Raw genomic sequence first — 5,979 nt, forward strand, 5'->3', positions numbered from 1 at the left:
CTCAAGTCTGCAGTCAGGGGCCTTTGTATGCCTTTTAAATCCCCTGAGAAGGAGTTATGGCTTTGGGGGCTCAACCTCCTCAGCTGAGGGAGGGGGAGAACAGGAGCGCCTTTCAGAACTCATTATTTGGGTTTGTGGGCTGTTTTCCAGAGACCTCAATTCTTCCTAAGGAGAATGAGAAGCAGATTAGAAAGCTCCTCCTGCGTAGGAGTGACCAGCATTAGGCCTGAGCTGATCTGAGTTACCCAAATGGGAACCTGACCTGTTTTCTGGCACCTACCTGCTTCTACCACCTTTGTACTCACATCCCTACCTCCATTCATTTATTCACATCCCTGGCATCTGGTGTCTCTATTGAAGCTTCTTTATAGAAGAAAAATGGAGCATTAATACTGGCCAGGTAGCTCCATCTTGTATCCATTCCAGAGATTCTGTAAACTACCTAATATTAAAAGTATTTTTACATTGCTTTAATTAGTGGGAGTTTGTTTCATTGTTTTAATAGAAAGCCCAAGCTCTATAAAAGTGAAACATGATATAGGATCATGTAAGATATAGAAACAATGAGAGAGTGATACCAGAAAATCCCAGAAAAAGGGAAAAATATCTAAGCAGAGAAAGGAAGAATATATAAAATTTAGCCACTCAAATTAGGACAAGTAAAAAGAGTGTTCAAGTACAGCTGAAGTTTAGCTGTGAGTGTAATGCAGGGAAATAGCAAGAGATGGGACCATACAATCATAAGTCAGATTTTGTAGGATCTGTATCACATAAAGAAATCAAGACTTATATAATGAGGAGAGAAGGGTCATTGAAATGTTTATTCATAAGTACTTTATATTTTTGGTGCCAGTCTAGGGTCATAAAGGCCAGTATTATACCTCTTGACCTCAACTTCCGGCTTTTTGGGTGGTTAATTGGAGATAAGAGCCTTAAAGACTTTTCTGCCCAGGTTGGCTTCAAACTATAATCCTCAAATTTCAGACTCCTGAGTCACAAGAATTACATGCCTGATCCATTGGCACTTGGTTTGCTTTGTATTTTATTATTTAGTGTTTACATTGGGAGTAATATATTGGAATACAGCAATGGGAGATTTAGGAATATAAATTACAAGAAGATGCAGAAGAAAGAATTGAAGATGGCTAGCACAAGAAGATGCACTGGGGATGGAAATAAATGGTCAGATTCTAGTAATATTTAAGATGCCTGATCAAACTTTGTGAACATGAATCTATTGGAGAAATAAAATGCACAAAAAAGTTGATCACTTAGGTCTGGATTTTGGTATAATTTACTGAGAAAGAGCACAGTATATAATAATGTGTGTATGTGTGTGTGTTTGTGTGCACGTGTGCACATACGTGTTTGTAATGTATCAGGAACGCAGAGAAAACTTTATTGTACTCATGGTTTATTAAAGAAAAAGACAATGTGATCTGTACACAGTCATTTAGTGGCTTCAGAGTTAGGTGATATGTGAAAGACAGACCGGATATAGACAGAAAAGTTGGGGTAGACATTGCGGATGAAGGATTCAGACTAAGAAAGGGTAGAAAAATAAGTCATTTGGAAGGAGAATGTTCGAAAGTCTATCTTGTGTACCATTTTATTAGATTTCATTTTCTTAGGGGAGTCTCTTCCCAAGTAGAGGTATGATGTGGAAAGCTTGCACACTCTCATTCCCTAAGCAGCAATCCTAAGGAAACTAGACTCCAGCAGCTTCTCTCCATTGTCAGCTCTTTTCTCCTTGTTACAGGGAATAATAGAAGAGGCTCCTGAAAGCCTAGAGTAGCTGAGTGATGAAAAACCCCTATACTTCATGCTGAAGATCACTTCCTGGGAGGTGAAAATCCAACTGTTCTGGTGCTCCCTCCTTCTCAGCGACTCCTGCGCTGCTTCTGGTGTTCTGGGGCTGAAGCCACCATGTTTCAGAACAAAAAGTGCTTTCGTTATTATTACATCCTTGGTATCTTTATATTTCCATCTATATAGATCCTAGGAGTTGGCCCCTTGAAGAATATTTTCTTTAAAAGTACCAGTCATTGCAGCTCATTTCTGGAAAGTTCACAGACTAATAAACTATATGAATTCTCTGGTTATCATGCTTGGTTTAAGTGAAAATGAAAACCAATTTCTGAGTATTAAACCTCATTGAATCCTGAGTTTCTCAGTTACAAAGCAGGAGAAAATGTGCAAAAGTCTTTTCTTTTCAGCTGAAAGTACTGTATACTAACACTGAGTAATACTTAACATTTACTGTGCATTCTCAGGACATTTGATCTGTGTCTTTGATCTAATATATCCTACTTTAGGGCTAGCTTATTTCCTCTATTCCACCATCGGTGTGTGGTTAAAGATCAGCTGTGCAAGAGCCTTTAAAAGCATCATTTTTATTTCTCTGCTCCTAAATCCCCAAATGCTAGCCTCTTTTCCAGGTGTAACTTGATTCTTCAGTAGTTTCAGTGTGATACCTTCTGCCTCCAATGTCCTTTCGTCCTATCCTCTTATCCTCCATGGTAATTTTGCTTTGTCATTTGGTAAAACCAGATAGTTATGTTCAATTTGGTAAAACTAGACTTCCATAGCTAATAAAATAAACTTTTATTTTGATACATGTACTAAAATAATATCCCAAGAATTAAAATAGCAAAATACCTCTCTGCAGGCAAATATTTTGAAGTGGCAACACATTTTAAGGCATTTTAAAGATGTTTGAAGAAAGCAACATTTTTGAAAGTATAATAAAACTACTTTTTAAAATTGTCATGTTCGTCAGACCTTGCAGTACCTGTGGGTCATGGTAAGGACTATTCTCTTCGAACAATGAGGTGAATGAGAGTACATTAAGTAAGAGAATTACTGAGGTGATCTAATATTTCACAGATATTTGAGAATGGTTTCTAAGTGCCTAGGGTGGAGGCAGAAAAACTAATAATTCAGATTAGGTGGTGGTAGCTCTTAGACTATGGCAGAACAATGTACCTGGAAAAAATGGTTGGATTTGAGAGTTGTTTTGTAGGTAGAAGTTACAGATCTTATGCCACATATTGAAATGTCTGGGATATAAGAAAACAGGGTAAAGGATATATCACTTACCTATTGCTAATATTGTAATATAAAATTAAATCCTGAGCATCAATGTCATACATTAGTAAGTGGGATAGTTGGCTAGGTGGATCTGCTAATATGGCTGGTCTTGTTTTTCTCACTGGAGTTTGCCTTGCTGTTGGCTAACATAGGTCTCAGTTTGGATAAATGGGGTAACATGGCTTTGTTACATTTGTGATCCCTCCAGCAAACTAGCTTGGGCTATATTCTAAAAGAACAGGTGTAAACATTGCTTTGTCAAAGCAAATCATGAAGTCAGGCTGGACTTTAAGGTCATGAAAATAACTTCTGTCTCTGTGGTCTTCAGTGAGAAAAACTGCAGTGTCACGTGGCAAGTTCATGGGCATATAGAAAAATTAAGGATTTTTTTTCACCTTTACACATGGGATACCACACAAGAGTTCTGGCCTGAGCAATTGAATGAGTGTTGTGCTATTCTCCAGGTCTAGAGGAACAATAATTTTATGGAAGCACATATATAAAGAGTTCCACTAAGACCTTTACCTTTTCCATCCTGCTTTCTCCCTCCTGCTGGAGCCCCTATCCCCTTTCCTTCCATTGCTCAATAGAGGTAGGGTCCAGTTGTTAGTCATGTGATCCCAGAGTCTACATTCTCACAACTCTTACTTTTGTCAACATATAGAGGAATTGATAAATAATTTCATTGCCTGCCTGGTGATATTTTGGTGCTTGTTGTAGACAGATGCTATTGGGGGCTTTAAATTGCTGCCATTTATGTCTTCAACACTTCTCCATGCCATCAGAGATTTCTTTCCTGGAGAAGAAAATATTACTTTATTTTTAATTAGAAATTATTATATTTAAATAGTTGCATATAGGAGCTTCGATTCAACATGTGGGTTCACGAGCATAATGCATCTTGAACCATGTCACACCTTTCATCATTCTCTCTCCCCCATTGAGTCCAACTCCACCCACCTGCTCAAGTTTCCTCTTTTAATTTTGATGTACGTGCATTAATTATTATGGGTATATTTGCCTATCATTCCTTTCTCCATTCGTCCACCTCCCTTCCCCCAAGTTCATTCCCAATTAATTAAAACATGTTTTGGCTTCTTGATATTCAGTTTGTTAATCTGTCAGTTAACTATTCAAAGGAGTTACACCATGGAAATCCACCCCTGTATATACTATGCTTCAGTTTTATTATAGATAATGCATATGACTCTGTTTAAGTTTCATTTATGTTTATATTTTAGATTTAACTTCCACATTTTGAGAGAAAATATTCACCCTTTGTCAGAATTTTTTTTAAGGAAAACATGGTTTATCGTTTCCTTGCTTAGGAAAGAGGTCTGCATAATTTACAGGACAATATCTAAGCACTTCGCAGTGCCATTGCCTGCCACATCCTTTCATTTGTACCCAGCAGTTGAAAGCTGTTCATTGGTTCTCATAGGTTGCATGATATTTCACTTCTCCTTTCCTTTACCTGTCTAGCCCTTAGCTTGCACCTCCCTTTCTTTTGCCCATCTGGAAAGCTTCCTGCTATGGCTCTGTAGGATGCTCCTTTTCTGAAACCCATATGCACCTCTATTTTTGTACAGATTACATTATGCTATTTTACTTTAGGTCAAGAGCTTCTTGCTTATTGAACAGAAATAGAACTATCACCTCCAGCACAGTAATGTTGGTTTGCATAAACCCTCCATTATCTGCCAGGATGGAAAGTGGCAGCCCCTCCCTCTCCCCTGCTCTCCCAGGGGAAAACTATAGCAGTTATATAAACCCATAGAAATGGCATGTGAACTACGCTAGTCTTCCCAACTACCATCTCCCCACCATTTCCATACTTAAGCTGCTTTGACATTATTCAAAAACATCATTGGTAATAGAGTCCGGACCATGTATCTTCTATCAGCCCTTTCTTCTCCTGTGGTAGTCTCTGGTGTATCTTCTTTTGGTGGGTTCTGTCCCTCATTCTGAGAATCCCTGTTTGTTTCCATATACATGTGTGAATAGTAAACGTCAAAATCACTTGTGGACTCTGGGTTGAGTTTGGCAGCTAGCTCACAGCAAAAGTTAGGCATATTATGCTTAGGGCATCAGAACAAGACTCAAAACTCAAAAACTCATTGTCACTTAAATCCAGTTAGTAGCAGCCAGTAGAACTGACTTAATGAGTTAAGCAGGCAAGAATGAAAATTTTGTTCATAAATGAGAGCTAGATGATGTTTGTCTTTTTTTCTACAGAATTTGAAGTATTTTACTTAAAGTCCCGATTACACTCAGATTTGCATGAATCGGCTTTTGACTCACATCCTTTAAAAAAGCACAAAAGGGGATTCTAGGTCAGCCTTATCTGATTAATGGTGGTTTAGCTATTAAAGGTCTGTGGTTCTCTTCTAAGATCTCATGTCCTGCCAATTGGTACAAACAGAAAGAGGAACAGACCGCTGAAATCTTTTAGAATGGAGACATTCTCCTCACAACTCTTTGGGTGAGAACTGGTAGCTAAAAGAACTTCAAGTATGGGTTAAAACCATTTAACCTCTTGGTGTAGGTATCACACAAAAAGCTATTCTAATAATACTAGAAATCTTGATGAGGCTGACTCAGTTCGAGGAATTATGGGATTGGTTGTTAGGTCTTTCTTATGCAATTGAAAACAGTTTTCCTGACTGAAGACAGTTGTTAGTTCATATGACTGGCCGAATGAACATACTCATCTCTATCCCTCTACCGTCAGGGTGTTTATTTATTTATTTATTTTTTTTTTGGCCAGTCCTGGGCCTTGGACTCAGGGCCTAAGCACTGTCCCTGGCTTCTTCCCGCTCAAGGCTAGCACTCTGCCACTTGAGCCACAGCGCCGCTTCTGGCCGTTTTCTGTATATGTGGTACTGGGGA

The sequence above is a fragment of the Perognathus longimembris genome, chromosome 7 (genome assembly GCF_023159225.1).
Source record: "Perognathus longimembris pacificus isolate PPM17 chromosome 7, ASM2315922v1, whole genome shotgun sequence".
NCBI lineage: Eukaryota > Metazoa > Chordata > Mammalia > Rodentia > Heteromyidae > Perognathus > Perognathus longimembris.